General features: G+C 38.1%; 1 protein-coding gene and 1 long non-coding RNA gene across 4 annotated transcripts in view; one reads left to right on the top strand and one right to left on the bottom strand.

The window, feature by feature from the left end:
- LOC105737764 overlaps window positions 1-2,426 on the bottom strand; it is a 168,532-nt gene extending 166,106 nt beyond the window's left edge. The window contains exon 1 of the long non-coding RNA XR_001113443.2: window positions 2,347-2,426. This is a non-coding gene — a long non-coding RNA (uncharacterized LOC105737764). The remainder of the gene's footprint in view (window positions 1-2,346) is intronic.
- Window positions 1-23,795, top strand: part of NPSR1 (neuropeptide S receptor 1) — a 186,989-nt gene that overhangs the window by 65,873 nt on the left and 97,321 nt on the right. The gene's annotated exons all lie outside the window — the stretch shown is intronic.

Genomic DNA, 23,795 nt, shown 5'->3' with positions numbered 1-23,795 from the left:
CACATCTTTTAGAATGGCCACCAGCCAGAACATTGACAACACCAAATGCTGGTGGGGCTGTGGAATAACAGGATTTCTCATTCACTGCTGGTGGGAATGCGAAATAGGACTGTCACTTTGGAAGACACTTTGGCAGTTTCTCACGAAACTAAACATACTCTTACCATATAATTCAGCAATCACACTTCTTGGTATTTATCCAAATGAACTGGCAATTCATGCCGACACAAGAACCTGCACATGAATGTTTATAGTAGTTTTATTCATAACAGCCAAAACTTGGAAGCAACCAAAATGTCCTCAGTAGATGAATGGAAAAACAAACTATAGCACATCCAGACAATGGAATATTATCTAGCACTAAAAAGAAATGACCTATCAAACCAGGAAGATATGAAAGAAAATTACATGCGTATTACTGATTGAAAGACTGATTCAAAGACTACATACTATGATTCCCAAGTATATGACATTCTGGAAAAAACAAAACTAGGAAGACAGTAAAAAAAAAATTGGCAGCTTTCAGGGATTAGAGAGGGGGAGGGATTAATTGGCAGAGCATGGAGGATTTTTAGGGCAGTAAAATTATTTCATATGTTATTATAAGGCTGTATATGTGTCACTGTACATTTGTCTAAACCCATAGGATAGGCACGGGCCAGTGGCACAATGGATAACGTGTCTGACTACGGATCAGAAGATTCTAAACCCATAGGATGTGCAACAAGAAGAGTGAAGCCTAATGTACACAGTGGACTTTGGGTGATGATGATATGTCAATATAGGTTCATCAATAGTAAGAAATGTACCATTCTGGTAGGGGATATGGAGAGTGGGGGGTGGGGGTTTTGCATGTGTGGGAGCAGAGAGTATATAGAAACTCTGCACTTACTCGATTTTGCCGTGAACCTAAAACTGCTCTGAAAAATAAGATTTATTTTTTTAATGATGCATATTTGCCAATTATATTTTAATGAAGCTGGGAGATCAAAAGGAGTGGAGGCTATCTTCAAATACATGTGAAGACTTTTACAATTCATTTATAAACAGGATCTCCAGGAGGGTGATCATGTTTATCTTGTTCACTTTTTAAAAAGTCATTTTGAAAAAGCAATAAATTCAAACGAAATTGCAAAAATAAAGAGGCCTGGTGTATTATTGACCAAGTTTCCCTCAATGGTTTTTGCATAACATTTAACATAGCTCTAGTTTGATATCAAAATCAGGACATTGACGTATGTACAATGTGTGTATAGCTGGACACCACTTTGCTACCTGGATAAGTTCATGTAGCAACCACCACAATATCTTGTTCACTTTTGTCATCCAGTGCTGATCATGATTCTCAATAATACTCTTAAGTGACTCAGTCAACAAACAAATAAGCAAGTGAATGAACAAATTACCGAATCCATGACATCAATAAAGAGCATGTGGTTCGTCTGATCTGCATATGCGCTCGGTCAATCTCACAGATCATTTTTATTTGTATAAAGTCCTGAGCTGAGAGCAGTCTATTAAATACAAGGATTGGGAGCACCTCACCACACTATTAAAGTGCCCTTTCTTCCACTTCAGCTTGACTAATTGAGCCTATGTGAGTTTAACTGCCATTCCCCCAAAGATCTTTATTGAAATAATATAACATAAAATGGAGGAAATGATTTTTTTAAAATCCCTGATGATAGGAAAGAGTGCTATCCATATGGTTAAAAAAAAAAAACTGAGGCTTTCTTGCCAGATTCAGAACAGGTGAGATGGAAAGCCACCATCTGGGAAGAAAAACAAAAAACTGCCTTTAGAGATGGGAAGAGATACCCATCAAAACTTCATTCTCAACCCCCAAACCAAGAGCTGGAAATAAAAGGTGTACAAGGTGCCAGTTACAGAGGAAATGCACCAAACCCTGTCACTGTAACAGGGGATCAGAGCATCCTCCCAATCTATCCTGGGCCAAGGAGGCATGCTGGAGGCCAACTGGGCTGAGCTGGGTGCATGATGTGGGGTGTATGCTGGCAGAGCCAGTTCCCACTTGAGCCAGTGATGCTAACTAGAGAGGCGTGCAGTGCCTCAGCCCCCGACAAAGCTCAGAAGCTCCAGGTGGAGCAAACGCTCTTGCCTTAGTCTTTAAAAATAACTGGACTTTGACCTGGCCAAATGGAACTGGAGAAAATTCTCCCCCTCCTCTTGTCGGTTCACCTGAGGTTTTTCAGGAACCATCCAAGCAATTAAACAGGAGTGACATTAACTCTGAAGAAAATAATTTCAGTTACCAGTTTGGTATTATGAAAGACCCTTGGGAATAACCCCACTGCTGGGCTTGAGACCCGTGATAGCTATACGTACTGGTTTTCTTCTCACAAGAAACTGATGGGCATGAAGACTGCAGTGACTGACCTGTCTCTCTGCGCTTCTTCTCACATAAGCTGCAAATAGGAACGAAGAGAGAAGATTAAATGTCTGTAAATTTTCATTGCAGCTTCTTTTTGTTTAGAAAGCATTTCTGTTTACCTTTTATATTTCTATTAAATAATAGAAAGAAATTTACTCCTCCAGCTCCCAAGAGAAGAATGAAAGTTAGATTAGAATTTATAGCGGACCCACAATTTCTGACCTAAGAACATTAATACAGGAATCCAAACCCCTCCCAGCTCTTCTTTGCTATAGTCATCACCCACTCAGAGGTTCAGCTCTGAGCAAACCCCTTCTAAGCCTCTCCCAGGAAGCCTTATCACGTCACAGTCCTGAACCACCCCGACTGTTTGAGAACCTCATGAAGGGGACTTGCAGCGCTAGTGATGCCTGAAGACTGCTTGGCCTTGTACTTGAGATGGAGTGAAGACAAGGGAAACCCCTTGATTGTTCTCGGTTTTCCCCTTTGTGCCTTGAAATTTCCATCTCATTGTGAATAAAAAAGTCAAGGTGTATTCAATCCCAGAGAGGGGTTGAATCCCTGAATTTCACAAGATTGAAAGATCATGAAAAAATTGACCACCCTATGGAAAGATGAGAAAAATCAAAAAGATCAATGAACACATATAAAGAGTCTGTATCTATGACTCTTATTGACAGTGACTAAACGAATTTATCTGAGTAATTTAGCTAATTCAACTCAATAAGGAAACAACATAATAAAAGATATAACTGAAAAAATGAAATTATCAATTTGGAAATGATATGATTAAGAATAAAAAACAAGATTGTTTTTGAAAAATTGGGCCTAATAAGACATGTAATTAAAGAAGATGATTATAAAACCAACAAATATAAAAAGCCATTAGCTTTTCTGTACACTATCAATAACCAATTAGAAAATATAATTTTAAAAAACAAAAGACTAAATATTCAAGAACAATCAAAATACAAAATGCATATGAATAAACTTTTTTGTTTGTTTGTTTGTTTTGGGGACACAGTCTCGCTCTGTCACCCAGGCTGGAGTACAGGCTCGACTCACTGCAACCTCCACCTCCCCAGTTCAAGTGATTCTTCTGCCTCAGACTCCCGAATAACTGGGACTACAGGCACCCGCCCACCATGCCTGGCTAAATTTTTATTTTTTAGTAGCAATGGGGTTTCACCATGTTGGCCAGGCTAGTCTGGAACTCTTGACCTCAGGTGATCTGCATGCCATGGCCTCCCAAAGTGCTGGGATTACAGACATGAGCCACCGTGCCTGATCATGAATAAACTTTAAAATAATTGTGGTGACTTACATGAAGAAAATTGCACAAGTTTACTGAGTGACATTTTAAAAGTTTAATAATTGAAAATCCATTCAATGTTCCTGGTAAGGGAACAGAATTAATAGTCTGTTTCTGCAAAAAAAAAAAAAAAAAAAAAAAAAAAAAAAAAAAAAAAAAGCCATTGGAATTTTTGGCAGGTTTGGCATTTAATCTGTAAATCACTTTAGAGAGTATTGTCTGTGTATTAGTCTGTTCTCACACTGCTATTAAAAAATAACTGAGAGTGGGTAATTTATAAAGAAAAGAAGTCTAATTGGATCACGGTTCCACAGGCTGTACAGAAAGCATCATGGCCTCTGGGAAGGCTTCAGGAAACTTTCAATCATGGCAGAAGGTGAAGGGGAAGCAAGCATATCTTACATGACCAGAGCAGGAGGAAGAGAGAAAGAGATGTGGGAGGCACCACACATTTTTAAACATCCAGATCTCATGAGAACTCTATCAGGAGAACAGCATCAAATGGGGAAATCCATCTCCATGGTTCAATCACCTCCCACCAGGCCCCATCTCCAACACCAGGGATTATAATTTGACATGAGATTTGGGTGGGAATACAAATACAAACCAGATCAATCTGCTTAACAATATTAAACTATTAAAGACATTAACACAGAACGTCTTTCACTTATATAGGTCATTATTAATTTTACTTAGCAATGTGTATTGGGCAGCGTTCTCCAAAGGGACAGAATTAATAAGATATATGTATATACGAAAGGGAGATTATCAAGGAGAATTGACTCACACAATCACAAGGTGAAGTCTCACAATAGTCTGTCTGCAAGCTCAGGCTCAAGGAAGCCAGTAATGGCTCAGTCCTAGTCCCAAAGCCTCAAAAGTAGGGAAGCCGACAGTGCTGCCTTCAGTCTGTGGCCAAAGGCCCAAGAGCCCCTGGCAAACCACTGGTGTGAGTCACCCCCAAAGGCCAAAAAATCTGGAGTCTGATGTTCAAAGGAACATCACTCCAGCACTGGAGAAAGATAAAAACCAGAAGACTCAGCTGGCCAGCTTATCCAACTTTCTTCCACCGGCTTTGTTCTAGCCACACTGGCAACCAATTAGATGGGGCCCATCCACATTGAGGATGGGTCTTCCTCTCCCAGTCCACTGACTTGTGTTAATCTCCTCTGGCAACACCCTCACAGACATACCCAGAAACAGTACTTTACCAGCTATCTAGGCATCCTTCAATCCAATCAAGTTGACACATAATATTAACCATCACACCATGTTTTATAGTTTTCAGTGTATAAGTCTTACACCTCTTTGGTTACATTTATTCTAATTATTTTATTTTTTCATGCTATTGTTAAGTAGAGTTATTTTCTTAATTTAATATTTGGACTGTTAATTGCTAGTATATAGAAATACATCTGGTTTTTACGTGTTGATATTGCATCCTGCAACTTTGTTAAACTTGCTTCTTAGCTTTGATCGACTTTTGTAAATTCTTTAACATTTTCTACATATAAATATTATCTGTGGATAGATAATTTGCCTCCTCCTTTCCAATCTACGTGCCTTTTATTTGTTTTTCTTGCTTAATTGTTTTGATTAGAGCTTCCAGTAAAATGCTGAATAGAAGTGGTGAAAACGGGAATCCTTATCTTTTTCCCGATATCAAGAGAAAGTTTTCAGCCTTTCATCATTAAATGTACATTAGCTGTGGATTTTTTCATAAATGTTCCTTTTTATGTTAAGGAAGTTTCCTTCTATTCTTAGCTTATTAAGCAATTCTTACCATGAGAAGGTATTAGATTTTTGTCAAATACTTTTCTGCATCACTTGAGATAATCATGTTGGGTATTTTCCCCTTCATTCCATTCATGTGGTGTATTATATTAATTGATTTCCATATGTTGAACCAACCACCCTTACATTCCTGGGATTAATCCCATTGGTGATGGTACGTAATCCCTTAAATATGCTGCTGGGTTTGATTTACTAGGGTTTTTTTTTTTTTTTTTTCAAAAGATTTTTGCACCTATATTGTAAGGGATATTGGTCTATATTGTCTTTTCTTCAAGATGCTTTGTCCGGGTTTGGTATCCAGGTAATGCTGGCCTCATAGAATGAGTTAGGAAGTGTTCACTCCTCTTCGATTTTTTGGAAGATTTTGAAAAACATTGATGTTAGTTCTTTAAATGTTTGGTAATGTTCACCAGTGAAGTTCTCTGGTCTTAGGCATTTTCTTGTTTGGTGGTTTGATTACCAATTCAATCTCTTCACTTTTACAGATCTGGTCAGATTTTCTATTTGTTCTTGAGTTCGTTTTGGCAGTTTGTGTGTTTCTACGAATTTATCCATTTTATGTAAGTAATCTAACTTCTTGATGTACAATTGTTTATACTTTCCCTTTATAACCTTTTTTATTTCTGTAAGGTCCATAGTGCTGCCTTTACTTTCATTTCTGATTTCAGTAACCTAAGTTTATTTATTTATTTATTTTTGCTTGGTCAGTCTAGCTTTGTTGAGTTTTTTCAAAGAACCAACTTGTGGTTTTGTTGATTCTATTAGTTTTTTGTTCCCTATTTATCTTTACTCCAATTTTTATTACTTTCGTCTTTCTGCTAGCTTTGGGTTTAGGTTGCTCTTTTTTAGTTAATTAAGGTATAAATTTATGCTATTGTTTGAGGATTTTTCTCCTTTTTAATGTTGGCATTTACAGCTATAAATCTTCCTCCACATATCATCTTCACTGTATCACATTTTTAATTGTGTCTCGGGGTTGTGTTGTTGTTTTTATTCTTCTTGAGGTATTTTAAAACTTACCTGTGATTTCTTATTTAATACACTAGTTGCTTAAGAATGTATTGATTTCCACATGTTTATGAAGTTTCCTGTTTATCTTCTGTCTTTAACTTCTAGCTTCATTCCATTATGATTGGAGAAGACACTTTGTACAACTTTTAAGTATTTAAATTTATTGAAACTTGTTTTATGACCTAACATGTGGTCTATTCTAAACAATGTTTCATGTATACTTGATGGAAATGTGTATTCTGTTATTGAGCAGACTGTTTTACAGATGTCTGTTAGTCCAGTTGGTCTATAGTGTTGCTCAAGTCTCCCATTTCCTTACTGATCTTTTGTATGGATTTTATATCCATTTTTGAAAGTAGATACTGAAGTCTCCAACTATCATTGTAGAAGTGTCTATTTATCTCTTCAAGTCTGTCAATCTGCTTCACAGGTTTTGGGGCTTTTGTTGGTGCATATGTTTACATGATTGTTACATCTTCTTAATGAATTCACCTTTTCATTATTTCATAATATCTTACATAGTGTCTTATAATAATATTTGTGTTAAAGTCCATTTTATCTGATAGTAGTACCAGCTCTTTTTTGGTTACTCTTCTCATAGGATTTGTTTTTTTTTTTTTTTTTTTTTGAGATGGAGTCTCGCTTTTGTCACCCAGGCTGGAGTGCAGTGGCCTGATCTTGGTTCACTGCAACCTCACCTCCCAGGTTCAAGCGATTCTCCTGCCTTAGCCACCCAAGTAGCTGGGATTACAGATGCCCACCACCACACCCAGCTAATTTTTGTATTCATAGGACTTCTTTAATCCTCTTAGTTTTATCCTATTTATGCCCATGAATAAAAAATGAGTCTCTTTTAAGCAGCATATAGTTAGATGATAATTTTTATGTATTCTGCCAATCTTTGCCTTTTAACTTAGGAATTTAATCCATTTATATTTAAAGTAACTACTGGTAAAGAAAGACTTATTTCTGCCACTTTGTTATTTGTTTTCTATCTGTTTATAATTTTTTGTTTCTCAATTCTTCTATTACTGTCTCCTTTTGCAAATAATGATTTTTTTGACTGGCGTGGTGGCTCACACCTGTAATCCCAGCACTTTCGGAAGCCAAGGTGGGTGGATCACCTGAGATCAGGAGTTCAAGACCAGGCTGGCCAACATGGTGAAACCCTGTGTCTACTAAAAATACAAAAATTAGCCAGGTGTAGTGGCAGGTGCCTGTAATCCCAGCTACCCTAGAGGCTGAGGCAAGAGAATCGCTTGAACCTGAGAGGCGGAGGTTGCAGTGAGCCAAGATTGCACCATTGCACTCCAGCCTGGGCAACAAGAGCAAAACTTGGTCTCAAAAAAAAATTAATAATAATAATAATAATAATTTTTCGAGCATACACTTTTGATTCCTTTTTTATTTCTTTTTCTGCATGTTTCGTAGGGTTTTTTTTTCCTTAATAGTTACCCTGTGGGTTATAATTGACATCTTGATATTATAACAATCAAATTTAAATTAATATCAACTTAGTTTTGATAGTTTAAAAAACTCTGCTTCTTTATAGATCTGTCTCCTTTTATCTTATTGTCACAAATTACATCTGTATATATTGTATGCCCATTAACATATGTTTTATAAATTTGTCTTTTAATTAATACAGGGGAAAATAGAGGCATTACAAACCCAAAATAAAATAATACTGGATTTTATATTTACCTATGAAGCTGACTTTCCTGTTGTTCTTTATTTCTTCTTATAACTTTGAGTTACTGTCTAGTGATCTTTCATTCCAGGCTGAGTACTCTCTTTAGCATTTCTTTAAGGGCATATCTACTAGTGAGGTATTCCTTCAGTTTTCCTTCCTAAGAATATCTTAATTTCTCTTTTATTTTCAAAAGACAATATTACTGGATGTAGAATTCGTTCTTTTAATTTGTTACTTCCATAGGTTATTGGTGAATAGGTGGTGTTTGGTTACATGAGTAAGTTCTTCAGTGGTGATTTGTGAGATTTTGGTGCACCCATCACCCGAGCAGTATACACTGCACCCTATTTGTACATCTTTATCCCTCACTGCCTTCCCATCCTTTCCCCCTGAGTCCTCAAAGTTCATTGTGTCATTCTTATGCCTTTGCATCCTCATAGCTTAGCTCCAACTTACGAGTAAGAACATACAATGTTTGGTTTTCCATTCCTGAGTCTTAGAATAATAGTCTCCAATCTTATCCAGGTTGCTGCAAATGCCATTAATTCATTCATTTTTATGGCTGAGTAGTATTCCATTGTATATGTCTGTGTATATATATATACACATACACACACACACACACACACATATATATATATCAAAAACAGTTTCTTTATCCACTTGGTGATTGACGGGCATTTGAGTTATTTCCACATTTTTGGAATTGCAAAATTTGCTGCTATAAACATGCATGTGCAAGTATGTTTTCCATTTAATGTTTTCCTCTGGATAGATACACAGTGTGGGACTGCTAGATCAAATGGTAGTTCTACTCTTAGTTCTTTAAGGAATCCCACACTGTTTCCATAGTGGTTTTACTAGTTTATAATTCCATTAGCAGTGTAGAAGTGTTCCCTGTTCACTGCATCCATGCTAACCTTTTTTTTTTTAATTTTTTGATTATGACCATTCTTGCAGGAGTAAAGTGGTATTGTATTGTGGTTTTGATTTGCATTTCCCTGATCATTAGTGATGTTGAGCACTTTTTCATATTTTTGCTGGCCTTTTGTATATCTTCTTTTGAGAATTATCTATTCATGCCTCAGCCCACTTTTGGATGAGTTTTTTTATTGCTAATTTATTTGAGTTCTGGATATTAGCTTTTGTCAGATGTATGGGTTGTGAAGACTTTCTCTACTCTATGGATTGTCTATTTACTCTGTTGACTGCTCCTTTTGCCATGCAAAAGCTTTTTAGTTTAATTAAGTCCTAACTATTTATCTTTGTTTTTATTGCATTTGCTTTTGGGTTATTGGTCTTAAATCCTTGCCTAAGCCAATGTCTAGATCCAATGTTATCTTCTAGAATTTTTATAGTTTCAGGTCTTAGATTTAAGCCCTTGACCCATCTTGGTTTAATTTTTGTATAAGGTGAGAGATGAGGATCTAGTTTTATTCTCCTACATGTGGCTTGCTACTTAATCCAGCACCATTTGTTGAAAAGTTTCCCCATTTTATGTTTTTGTTTGCTTTGTTGAAGATCACTTGGCTGTAAGTATTTGGGTTTATTTCTGAGTTCTCTATTCTGTTCCATTGGCCTACGTGCCTATTTTTATACCAGTATCATGCTGTTTTGGTGACTATGGCTTTATCGTATAGTTTGAAATCAGGTAATGTGATGCCTCCAGCTTTGTTCTTTTTGCTTATTCTTGCTTTAACTATGTGGGCTCTTTTTTGGATCCATATGAATTTTATCATTGTTTTTTCTAGTTCTGTGAAGAATTATGGTGGTATTTTGATGGGAATTGCATTGCATTTGTAGATTTCTTTTGGCAGTATGGTCATTTTCACAATATTGATTCTACCCATCCATGAGCATAGGGTGTGTTTCTATTTGTTTGTGTCATCTATAATTTCTTTCAGCAGTGTTTTGTAGTTTTCCTTGTAGAGGTCTTTCACCTCCTTGGTTAGGTATATTCCTGAGTATTTTATTTTTTTGCAGCTATTATAAAAGGGATTGAGCTCTTGATCTGATGCTCAGCTTGGTCACTGTTGGTGTATAGAAGAGCTACTGATTTGTGTACAATAATTTCATATCTGGAAACTGCTGAATTCTTTTATCAGTTTTAGGAGATTTTTGGAGGAGATTTAGGGTTTTCTGGGTAAACAATTATATCATCAGCAAACAGCGACAGTTTGACCTCTTTAACAATTTGGATGCCCTTTATTTCTTTCTCTTCTCTTATTGCTCTGGCTAGGACTTCAAGTACTATGTTGAAGAGAAATGGTGAGAATGGGCATCTTTGTGTTGTTCCAGTTCTCAGAGTGAATGCTTTCAGCTTTTCCCCATTCAGTATTATTTTGGCTGTACATTTGTCAAAGATGGCTTTTATTACATTCAGGTAAGTCCCTTGTATGCTGATTTTGCTGAGTGTTTTAATCATAAAGCGATGCTGGATTTTGTTGAATGTTTTTTCTGAGTCTGTTGAGATGATCATGTGATTTTTGTTTTTAATTCTATTTGTGTGGTGTATAACATTTATTGACTTGCATATGTTAAACCATCCCTGGTATGAAACTCACATGATCATGGTAGATTATCTTTTTGATATATTGCTGGATTCAGTTAGCTAGTATTTTGTTAAGGATTTAATCATCTATGTTCATCAAGGATATCGGTCTGTAGTTTTCCTCTTTGGTTATGTCCTTTCCTGGTTTTGGTATTAGGGTGATGCTGGCTTCATAGAATGAAGTAGGGAGGAAGTCTTTTTTCTCTGTCTTGTGGAATAGTGTCAAAAGGGTTGGTACCAATTCTTTGAATGCCTGTTAGAATTCTGCTGTGAATCCATCTTGTCCTGGACTTTTTTTTGTTGATAATTTTCAAATTATCATTTCAGTCTCACTGCTTGTTATTGGTCTGTTCAGGTTATCTAATTCTTCCTTATTTAAGCTATAAGGATTATATTTTTCCAGGAATTTATCCATCTCTTCTAGGTTTTCTGGTTTATGTATGTAAAGGTGTTCATAGTAGCCTTGAATGATCTTTTGTATTTCAGTGGTGTCAGTTGTAGTATCTCCTGTTTCATTTCTTAGTGAGGTTATTTGGATTTTCTCTCTTCTTTTCTTGGTTAATCTTGCTAATGGTCTATCAATTTTATTTACCTTTTCAAAGAACCAGTATTTTGTTTTATTTATCTTTTGTATTTATTTTTTGGCTCAATTTCATTTAGTTCTGCTCTGATCTTGGTTATTTCCTTTCTGAGTTTCATTTGTTATTGTTTCTCTAGTTCCTTGAGGTGTGACCTTAGATTGTCTGTTTTCTTTCACACTTTTTGATGTAGGCGCTTAGGGCTGTGAACTTTCCTTGTACTATCCCAGAGGTTTTGATAGGTTGTGTCATTATTGTCTTTCAGTTCAAAGAATATTTTAATTTCCATCTTGATTTCATTTTTGACCCAGTGCTCATTCAGGAACAGGTTATTTAATTTCCATGTATTTGCATGGTTTTGAAGGTTCCTTTTAAAGTTGATTTCCAGTACTATTCCACTGTGATCTGAGAGAGTGCTTGATATAATTTCAATTTTCTTAAATTTATTGAGGCTTATTGTGTGGCCTATCATATATCTTGGAGAAAGTTCCACAAGCTGATGAATAGAATGTCTATTCTGCAGTTGTTAGGTAGAATGTTTTGTAAATATCTGTTGAGTCCATTTGTTCCAGGGTATAGTTTAAATCCATTCTTTCTTTGTTGACTTTCTGTCTTGATGACCTGTCTAGTGCTGTCAGTGGAGTACTGAAGTCCTCTGCTACTGTTGTGTTGCTGTCTATCTCATTTCTTAGGTCTAGTAGTAATTGGTTTATATATTTGGGAGCTCCAGTGTTATGTGCATATATATTTAGGATTGTGATATTTTCCTTTTGGACAAGATCTTTTATCATTATATAATGTCCCTCTTTGTCTTTTCTAACTGCTGTTGCTTTAAAGTTTGTTTTGTCTGACATAAGAACAGCTAATCCTGCTCGCCTTTGGTGTCCATTTGCATGGAATGTCTTTTTCCACCCCTTTATCTTAAGTTTATGTGATTCCTTATGTGTTAAGTGAGTCTCTTGAAGAGAGAGCAGATAGTTGGTTGGTGAATTCTTACCCATTCTGTAATTCTGTATCTTTTAAGTGGAGCATTTAGGCCATTTATATTCAATGTTAGTATTGAGATGTGAGGTACCATTCCATTCATTGTGCTATTTGCTGCCTGTACACCTTGGTTTTATGTTTCCTTTTTAATTTTATTTTTGTTTTATAGGTCCTATGAAATTTATGCTTTAAAGAGGTTCTGTTTTGATGTGTTTCCAGGATTTGTTTCAAGATTTAGAGCTCTTTTTAGCAGTTCATATAGTACTGGCTTGGTAGTGGCGAATTCTCAGCATTTGTTTGTATCTTTACTTCATTTATGAAGCTTAGTTTTGCTGGATACGAAATTCTTGACTGATAATTGTTTTATTTAAGGAGGCTGAAGATAGGGCCCCAATCCCTTCTAGCTTGTAGGGTTTCTGCAGAGAAATCTGCTGAGTTTAATATAATAGGTTTTCCTTTATAGGTTACCTGGTGCTTTTGCCTCATAGCTCTTAAGATTCTTTGCTTCATCTCAACATTAGATAACCTGATGACAATGTTCCTAGGCAATGATCTTTCTGCAATGAATGTCCCAGGTGTTCTTTGAGCTTCTTGTATTTGGATGTCTAGGTCTTTTGCAAGGCCAGGGAAGTTTTCCTTAATTATTCCCCCAAATATGTTTTCCAAACTTTTAGATTTCTCTTCTTCCTCAGGAAAGCCAATTATTCTTAGGTTTGGTCATTTAACATAATCCCAGACTTCTTTGAGGCTTTGTTCATATTTTCTTATTCCTTTTTTATTTGTCTTTGTTGGATTGGGTTAATTTGAAAACCATGTCTTCGAATTCTGAAGTTCTTTCTTCTGCTTGTTCAACTCTATTGCTGAGACTTTCCAAAGCATTTTGCATTTCTATAAGCGCATCCATTGTTTCCTGAAGTCTTGATTCTTTTTTATTTATGCTATCTATTTCACTGAAAATTTCTCCCCTCATTTCTTACATTATTTTTTAATTTCCTTAAATTGGGCTTCACCTTTCTCTGGTGACTCCTTGATTAGCTTAATAACTGACCTTCTGAAGTCTTTTTCAGGTAAATCAGGGATTTCTTCTTGGTTTGGATCCATTGCTGGTGAGCTAGCGTGATTTTTTCATGTGGTGTTAAAAACCTTGTTTTGTCATAGTACCAGAATTGGTTTTCTGGTTCCTTCTTATTTGGGTAGGCTCTGTCAGAGGGAAGGTCCCTAGGCCCTAGCTCAAAGCTGTTGTTCAGATTCTTTTGTCCCACAGGGTATTCCCTTGATGTAGTACTCTCCCCACTTTTCCTAGGGATGTGGCTTCCTGAGAGCTGAGCTGTAGTGATTGTTATCTCTCTTTTGTATCTAGCCACCCAGCAGGTCTACCAGGCTCCAGGTTGGTACTGCCAGCATCTGCCCAGAGTCCTGTGATGTGAACCATCTGTGGGTCTCTCAGCCATGGATACTAGCACTTGCTTTGGTGCAGGTGGCAGGGGGGTGAAATGGACTCTGTGAAGTTCCTTATTTTTGATTTTTAATGCATTATTTTTGTGCTCATTGGCCTCCTGCCAGGAGGTGGTGCTTTCAAGAGAGCATCAGCTGTGGTAGTATGGGGAGGATCAGGTGGTGGGCAGGGCCCTAGAACTCCCAGGAGTATACGCTATTTGTCTTCAGCTACCAGGGTGGGTAGGAAAGAACCATTAGTTGGGGACAGGGGTAAGTGTGTCTGAGCTCAGACTCTCCTTAGGAGGTCTTACTGCAGCTGCTGTGGGTAATTATGGTGTGTTTCCCAGGTCAATGGAGTTATGTTCCTGAGAGGATTATGGCTGCCTCTGCTGTGTCATGCACGTTGTCAGGGAAGTTGGGGAAAACTGGCAGTCACAGGCCTCACCCAGCTCCCAAGCAACCCAAAAGGCCTGTCTCACTCCCTCCATGCCCCACCAACCGCACCAAGTTTGTTTCCAGGCAGTGGGTGAGCAGGGCTAAGAACTTGCCCCAGGCTACCCGCCTCCCAGCTGTGAAAGCAAATAGGGCTTTAGTACTTCCCCACCTGTGGAGTCTGCATACCAGATACACACCCTCCCCCAAGTTCTGTCCAGGAGACTTCTAGTTTGGTAGCAATTGTTACAAAGTTCAGCTGGAGGTTTCCTTCTCCTTGCAGCCTTTTCCCAGTACCTCTGGCAGCACTCCCCAAGGACCCCTGTGAGGCAAGGCAGAAATGGCTTGTTAGGGGACCCAGAAAGCCCACAGGGCTTTCCTGCTGCTTCCTCTACCCCTGTATTTCACTTGGCTCTCTAAATTGACTTAGCTCCAGGTATGGTCAGAATATTCTTGTCATCTAGACCTTCAGCTTACCTAGTGACGGTGTGTATTTGGGGCTGGACAATCTCCCTTTCCCACTTTCACAGTTTGGGCACTCACAGGATTTGGGGTGTCTCCTAGGTCTTGCAGGAACAATCCACCTCCTGCAGAGGGTCTGTGGGTTCTCTTGGCTTTCCTGATTTATTCCTGCAGTCATTCTGGAGCAAGAGTTCATGAAGCAAGACTCCACATGCTGCTCTGTCCATCTAAGTGACAGCTGCAATCTAGTCCTGCCTCCTGTCCACCATGATCCTCTGTAAATCCTAGATATGGAATTCTTGACTGACAGGATTATTTTTCTTTCAGCACCTTAAATATGTTATCCCATTGCCTTATGGCCTCCATAATTCCTGAAGAGAAACCTACTGTCAATCTTATGGAGGAGCTCTTGTACATGACAAGTCGTTTCTTTTTTGTTACTTTTAAGATTGTCTCTTAGTCTTTCGTCTTTCAAAAATTTACTAATATGGTGTCTTAGTATGGATATCTGTAAGTTTCTTCTTCTTGGAGTTCATCAGGCTTCTTGCATGTGTAGATTTGTGTCATTTGGGAAGGTTTTGGCCATTATTTCTTTAAATACGCTTTCTGTCCCTTTCTCTCTCTGCCTTCCTCTAAGATACCCAGAGGTGAAAGCTCAGGGTCTTCTCATGTCTTTTTTGAGAGTTTATTCAGTCCTGAGTATGCACTTGATCTCCTTGATTTACTTGTACATATTAGTGCTTTTGAAAATTGTTATTCCCCCATATATCTTCTTTCCCAACCTCATACTTCCTAGGATTCTTGATCTATTGTTTGTCCTGACTGTTATCACTTGCTCCAAGCTGCTGTGGACAATAACTTTGGCTTTAAATATTTTTAGCAAATGTGGCTCAGGAAGCTCTATGACCCTGGGAATATTCCAAGTTAGGTAAAACAAAGGCATGCTTTACACTGATCCTTCAGGGACCCTGGGAATATTCTAAGTTAGGTAAAACAAAGGCACACTTTGCACTGATCCTTCAGGGAGCTGCCAGACAGGTCAAAACACACAACCAAAACTCTTCAGGAATAAAGTCTATACTGTCCCCTGTGACATTAGCAAACTAGAACAGTATCTTCATGGCCACCATTACTCTGGGGAGGAGGGGTGGCAAGCAGGCAATTTTAAATGTTCTAACACCCTCTTACCACAATGCAGCAGCTTCTTTCTTCATTAAGCTTCCCCTGGTTGTTGTTAGTTTTTCACTGTGTTTCCTAGTTCTGTGAAAGTTGATTCTACTAGTTTTTGCCAGAATTCATTGCTGGATGTATGGAACCTTAGAGTTCCCTACTCTGTCATTTTTGGCAAAATCAATTGCACCTTTTTTTAACTTGTCAAATTAGATGCTTAGATAGTTTATTTTCACCTTCTTCTCTAATATAAGCAGTTAGGAACCATAAGTTTTTCTCAAGGATTTTTTAGTTTCATCATCTCACAAATTATAATGTGTTATTCTCTCAATCTCTCTCTTTTTTTTTTTTTTTTTTTTTTAGGTTTGGGGATGCATGTGAATGTTTGTTACATAGGTAAACTAATGTCACAAGGGTTTGTTGTACAGATTATTTCATCACCTAGATATTAAGCCCAGTACCCAATAGTTATCTTTTCTGCTTCTCTCCCTCCTCCCACCCTCCACTTTCAAGTAGACCACAGTGTCTGTTGTTTCCTTCTTTGTGTTCATAAGTTCTCATCATTTAGCTTACATTTGTAAGTGGGAACATGTGGTATTTGGTTTTCTGTTCCTGCATTAGTTTGCCGAGCATAATATCCTCCAGCTTCATCTGTGTTCCCACAAAAGACATGATCTCATTCTTTTTATGACTGCATAGTATCCCATGATGTATAGGTACTACATTTCCTTCATCCAATTTGTCATTGATGGGCATTTAGGTTGATTCTATGTCTTTGCTATTGTGAATAGTACTGCAATGAACATTTGTATGCATGTGTCTTTATGGTAGAATGATTTATATTTCTCTGGGTATATATCCAGTAATGGAAATGCTGGGTCAAATGGTAGCCCTGCTTTCATCTCTTTGAATGGCCATACTGCATTCCACAATGTTTTACACTCCCATCAACAGTGTATAATTCTTCCTTTTTCTCTGCAACCTCACCAGCATCTGTTATTTTTTGACTTTTTAGTAATAGCCATTCTGATGGATGTGAGATGGTATTTCACTGTGATTTTGATTTGTATTTCTCTAATAATCAGTGATATTGAGCTTTATTTCACATGCTTGTTGGCTGCATGTGTCTTCTTTTGAAAAGTGTCTGTTCATGTCTTTTGCCACTTTTTAATGGGGTTTTCTCTTGTAAATTTGTTTAAGTTTCTTATAAGTGCTAGATATTAAAACTTTGTCAAATGAGAGTTTGAAATATTTTCTCCTATTCTGTAGGGTGTCTTCTTACTCTGTTGATAGTTTCTTTTGCTGTGCAGAAACCCTTAAGTTTAATTAGATCCCACTTGTCAATTTTTGATTTTGTTGTGATTCCTTTTGGTGTCTTTGTCATGAAATCTTTGCCCCTTCCTGTATCCAGGATGGTATCACCTACATTGTCTTCCAGGGTTTTTATAGTTTTGGGTTTTACATTTAAATCTTTAATCCATCTTGACTTTATTTTTGTATGTGGTGTAAGGAAGGGGTCCTGCTTCAATCTTCTGCCTACGGCTAGCCAGTTATCTCAGCACTATTTATTGAATCAGGAGTCTCTTCCCCATAACTTGTTTTCTTTCTCTGTCTTTTTTTTTTTTTTTTTTTTTTTTTTTTTTTTTTTTTTTGTAGATGGAGGCTCACTCTGTTACCCAGGCTGGAGTGCAGTGGCATGATCTCGGCTCACTGCAACCTCCGCCTCCTGGGTTCAAGCAATTCTCTGTCTCAGTCTCCCAAGTAGCTGGGATTACAGGCACCCACTAACATGCCTGGCTAATTTTTGTATTTTTAGTACAGATGGGGTTTAACCATCTTGGCCAGGCTGGTCTTGAACTCTTAACCTTGTATCAGCTTTGTTGAAGATTAGATCATGTATTATTTTCATTACTATCTCATTATGATCAACGAATCTATAATTTTTATTATGATTTCTTTTTGGGCAACTTTTACTTAGAAGTGTGCTTTTTAATTTTCAAAAGTACCAGGCTTGTCTAGTTATATTTTTGTTATCATTTTTCTAGCTTACTTTCCTGTATGTTTTAGTTTTTTTGAATTAGATGAAATGACATATGGTCTAATATATAATAATCTGATACTCTCCTATGTACCCTTGAATACATGTGTTCAGCCGATTTGAGAAGTATTAGTTTATATGTTTACATTAGGTCAAGTTTGTTTGCTGTGTAGTTAAAATCTGCTCTATCCTTGCTGATTATTATTATCTATTCCATCTTTAAATAAATAAGAGAACTTGCTAAAATCTGAAGTTCTGGTGGTGGATTTATCTTTTTCTCCCATAGTTCTATTATTTTCTTACTTTATTTATTCTAATGGGCTTAGAATTGCTACATCTTCCTGGTGAATTTAACTAGTAATCAATACACAGTAGCTCTCTTTATCTCTAGTAATGTTTGTAGCATTAAAAAGATTTTTATCTTATATTGATATCACTGCAGAATTTTTCTTAATTAATATTTGTCTGGTATACCATTTTATTGTTGTTTTAAAATTTTATGTTTTTATGTTTTAGGTGCTTCCTTTTTCTTCTTTTTTGACAGCAAGCCTACATGTGCCTAACCTTGTGTCTGGTAGCAGTGGGCCTCAGGATAAAAGGGGCAGGAAGAGCAGAGGAAATGGGAAGGACCCCAATTTTGCTGGGTGACTTTCTGGCACCTAGCAGGGATTCAATAGATGTCCATTGAACTGTCAAAATGAATGCAGATGGCTGGACTTCCTTCTAGTGTTACCCTTGGACCCAGATGAAGTCTCCCCATTCCTTCTTCCTGTTTGAAACACTAGTTGTCCCATTGGGAATCCCTCATCCCCAAGGCCTTCTGCTTATGATGAATAACCAATCAGGTTTGTGATTCAAAACAACATCCGTCATCTCTGTAAAACCAGTTCTCCATCATAAAGCTATGACATTGTTTGACAAGGGTATGTATTACTTAAAACCAGGACTTTGTCATGTTTTCAGTATCTGAGTACAGTTGGCCCTTTGTATCCATGGGTTCTGCATTTGTGAATTCAACCAATTGTGAATTGAAAATATTCAGAAAAAAATGCATCTATACTGAACATGTTCAGACTTTCTCCTTGTCATAATTTTCTAAACAATATAGTATAACAACAATTTACATAGCACTTACATTGTATTAAGAATTAAAAGTAATCTACAGATAATTTAAGCTAGGTTAATATATGCAAATACAGCATCATTTTATTTCAGGGATTTTGGTATCCATGGAAGGATATCCCTGGAAACCAGTAACCCCATTTATACAAAGGGACAACTATATTGGCATCCTTTACTGATTATAGAAAATCCCTAGTCACTACCATAGTGCCTCTTTCACATTCTCTTTATTATCTTCTTCTGGAACTCCAGTGGGATTTTTGTTGGACTTTCTCATCCTATTCGTTATGCCTCTTCACTTTGCTTTGATCTATCTCTTTGTCTCTTTCTATTGCTTTTTGAGTAATTTATTTGGTCCAATCATCAAGTTTACTATTTCTCTTTTTATTGGTTCCAACCTTCTAATCAACATATTCATTGAGATTCTAACTTTATTACAATTATTTTTTCATTTCTAAAAGTTCTATTTTGTTCTTATTTAAATTTATCTAGTCAATTAGAGAATTCCTCTTTCATCAAACTTGCAATTTTCTGCTGAATTTCTTTTAATATATTATCTATTAATTTATTTATTTAGAGATAGGGCTTTGCTCTATCACCAGGGCTGAAGTGCAGTGGCATGATCATAGCTCACTGCAGACTTGAACTCCTAGGCTCAAACCATCCTCCAATCTCAGCCTCCCAAGTAGCTGGAACTATAGGTGTGCACCACCAAGCCCAGCTAATTTTTTTTTTTTTCTGGAGATAGGGTCTCACTGTGTTGCCTGGCTGGTCTTAAACTCCTGGTCTCAAACAGTCCTCCTGCCTTGGTCTCCCAAATTGCTGGGATTACAGGTGTGAGCCACCATCTCCGGCCTATTTTTAAATATTATATAATACTGTTTATCTAATATTCCCAATATATGCAATCTTTGCACATCTGATTTCTTTGTGTACACAGGTGTTCATGTTCATACAGTTGAGTTTTCCAAAAGCCATAGTACACTCATGAGAAAATGAAAGTGAAAAGACAAATACAATCTTTGTATTATTATAAAAATAGTTTTTGCCTAATGGATTCACAGTCTTAGTGACCCTCAGAGGTCCTCAGACTACACACTCAGAACCACTTCACTAAAGCATCCATTGATACAATCAGTTATTTCTTTCCCATGCCTCCAAAATGTTTCTACCTCGATGCCAACCTTGGAAAAATTGAGAAAATGAAAGCTCAAATTATTTTCCATGGAGCTTAATTTTCTCTGGGATTCTGATCGAAAAAGATTGCAAGCAATAAAAGAATCAAATGTAGCTGTATTCAGTAGTCCTCCCTTATCCACAGTTTCACTTTCCATGGTTTCAGTTAATAGTGCAGTAGAATAAGATATTTTGAGAGAGAATGACGCCATATTCACATAACTTTTATTACAGCATATTTTTATCATTATCATATGATATCAGTATATTATTATTGTTCATTTCTTTATGTGCCTGATTTATAAATTAAATTTTATCATAGTTATGTATGTATGTGTAAGAGAAAACATGGTATACATAGGGTTCAGTACTATCTGCAGTTGGGACTCTTCAAACATATCCCTCACAGATAAGGGGGGACCTGCTGTAATATTTTTGCTTCTTAACCAAGTGTTCTCCCTCCACCCATCCCTGTCTTAGCATTTCTATCATTACATAATTCTTTATTTGGAAAACTGTATCATGAGGTTTTTACTGCCACAATGCAGGTTAATTAGGAAATGAGAAAAACAAAGTAGTCTATTTCTTGGTCTTGAGTTTCAAGTGATTTAGAAGGAAAAATGAAAACCAGGCTACCTGGACCCAAGAATGGGAAAGAGTGACGAGTATGCAGGGAGGAGGAGAAAAGGGGCTTAAACATGGAGGCATTTCTGGCCAAGTGCGGTGACTCACACCTGTTAATCCCAGCACTTTGGGAGGCCGAGGCAGGCGGATCAAGAGGTCAAGAGATCGAGACCATTCTGGCCAACATGGTGAAACCCCATGTCTATTAAAAATACAAAAATTAGCTGAGCATGGTGGCACGCACCTGTAGTCCTAGGTACTTGGGAGACTGAAGCAGGGGAGTTGCTTGAACCTGGGAGGTGGAGGTTGCAGTGAGCCGAGATTGCACCACTGTACTCCAGCCTGGTGACAGAGCAAGGCTACCCCCGCAAAAAAAAAAAAAAAAAAAAAAAAAAAAGACATTTCTAAGAGAAAGAGAAAGACCTTAACCCTAGGGCAGACACCGAAGAGGATTTGGGGCATGAGATAGGAGCTACAGGTTGGAGAACGTCACAAGCAAGGGCATCTGTAACCCACCCTACCCACTTTCTCAAGAGACAGTCCAGAGAGCGAGTAAGACACAGGGGCCCTCTTCTACATATTGAAAGTGAGAAGAAATGTCTACGTGAGTGTCTAGGCAGAGAGCTTGAAACAGCCACTTGTGGGTCTCTGTACCTGCAGCCTGGTGCAGGGATCAGACAAATGTCCTTACTCTGAGCAAAAAGAGCCATGTCCTTGTGACAAAGCCTGTGGCCCAAAGAGGCCCTGCAGTTGGAACAAGGAGGCACCACTTTGATCTGCTGACAGCTAAGTGCAAGGTGAAATCAGAGATATCTTAATAGATGCCAATGATAAGAGATGACACCAAGGACCAGGCATCTTAGACACACACACACACACACACACACACACACACACACGCGAGCGCCTGCACCCGCACGCAACTTGATACTGCATGAGTTTTCTAAAGCTTAAAGATGACTACAAGGACAAAGAATAAACACTTAATTGACTGCAATTAAGTTTTTGATATCCAGCAGAGTAGGAGTCTTTACTAGCAATTAACTTCAGTTTTAGAACATGACAAATGTTATTTTTATTATACAACCACAACAAATATGTAATGAATGCTCAGATTCCAGGACCCTATACCTGGGGTGATAGGTGGGATGAGTTAAAGAAGGGATCTGGACACTGCTTCCTCTCTGCCTTCTTCATATGGAGACCGTATCACAAATGAGGCTCACTGTGGCTCCAGTCATGTTCACTGCGCAGAAAGGCCTTTGACCAGAGAACATAATTGACGTGCATAGAGCTGGAGCTCTTGCCAGCTCACAGTAAAAGGGCCTCTAATTCAGAGAAAAAGGAGTTGGACCTCTGCCAGTCATGTACCTGTTATGCTTTCATATAGGCATCAGTTAGACCCTGATCTCAGTCTGACAAACCAGAAAATATAAAACCATCATGATCAAGGCACACTCTTTACTGGGAGTGTTAACCTGGTAATGGAGAGGAATGTTGTTGCTTTAAGCGTTTGCATAATATCTATTGATCAAACCTCTGTGAAGCTGCTATTCTTCATGCTAGTGTCTGGCGGCAAGGGAGGACTGTTTCAGGTCTCACCATCACAGCCACTTCACACTCAGCTCATGCCACAGGCACTAGCACAGCTTGACATTGGGGCAGGAAGTCCCCAGGGTGACCAGACAGAAAGCAGCCTTAGGAGGAGGCCAGAGCATGAGACTAGGGGTGGTGACAGCTGGGTTTTATTTACTCTGGGCTGTGTAACCTTGGGCAAGCTGCCAGCCCATTCTGTTCCTCTCTGCATGCCGTACCACCTGGAATTCCTGCATTACTAAGTCACTCCTGGGTCAAGGTTTAATGTCCCTATTAAAATGCTGTTGAGAGAGTAAGTGGCTTCAGTCAGTAGCCCTGGAGAACTAGTTCACCAGTTTTATTTGTTTACAGCTGAGAACTCTTTCAGTTTGTGTGGGTGAGGTGCTGGGGGAGCAGATGGAAGAGGCTTTGCTGGAGTGGGGGAAATATCCTGCCTCGGAGTGGGATCAGGGGAAGGGGGCGTATTTGTCGATCACAATAGAATCCTAGACACATATGTCTGGTAGCATAGGCCATTGCATTCATCTTCCTCCAGTACCTGAATCTCTGACCAATGGAACTGAGGATCTTTACTTAATAACCTCTAGTGATGGGATAATCACCTCCTCCTAAGGCAAGCTACTTGGAAACTCTAAGATATTACTGAGAAAAGACCCCGAGCCCAGCCTTGAATTAGTCCAGAGTCTAATGCTTCTCCCAGGTGACAGCCCTTGAAAGAATGTGTGACAGGCATCATGCCCCCCTGAATGGTCTCTTCTCCCAAATAAATAATACCTGGTTCTCCCTCTGCAGTGTTCACGACCCAAACAAAGCTGAGCCTCTGTGTGGCCACTCTCAGTTTGATGTTGTACCCCAAACCTTCAACCTCAGTCTTAATGTCTGGGAATGGGGGAATGTGTGGAAAATGGCATGAAACACAGTACACAGCAAAATGTCTTAACATTTCTCTTGATTCTTTAGCTCCTTATCTCTTTTCTTAAAAATCTCTTTCTAAATCTTTCAAGGAAAAAGGGAAGGGGGTAGAAAGGGCAAGTGAGGAGAGGTAAAGGAAGATGTTCATTATTGGGAGCCTATAATGTTCCAAACACTTGGGACATTTAATCTTCACAAAGTATACCCATCCTAATTTTATAAGGTAGAAACTAAGACCCAAGATATCTAAGTAAGTTGCCCAAAGTCACAAAGCAATTACTTGGCAAACAATGGATTTGGATAATGACTACATCATAGGCCAGGCCCAATTACACTCAAAATAATTCATATCTTCCTGAGAGGCAAGCCCTGGGGGCCCAAGAGGGGGTTGTTGAATAAGGGCAGAAAGTACAAGGGAGACAAGTTGCCAATCACAGCTTGGCCCTGATTATAATAACTGATACAATTACAGTTCAATTTCATATCCTTAGAAGGTTTCCTTCATATTCCA

Source organism: Nomascus leucogenys, chromosome 17, assembly GCF_006542625.1.
Source record: "Nomascus leucogenys isolate Asia chromosome 17, Asia_NLE_v1, whole genome shotgun sequence".
Lineage (NCBI taxonomy): Eukaryota > Metazoa > Chordata > Mammalia > Primates > Hylobatidae > Nomascus > Nomascus leucogenys.
Note: the sequence above shows the minus strand (reverse complement) of the source record. Positions and strands in the feature narration are given on the sequence as shown.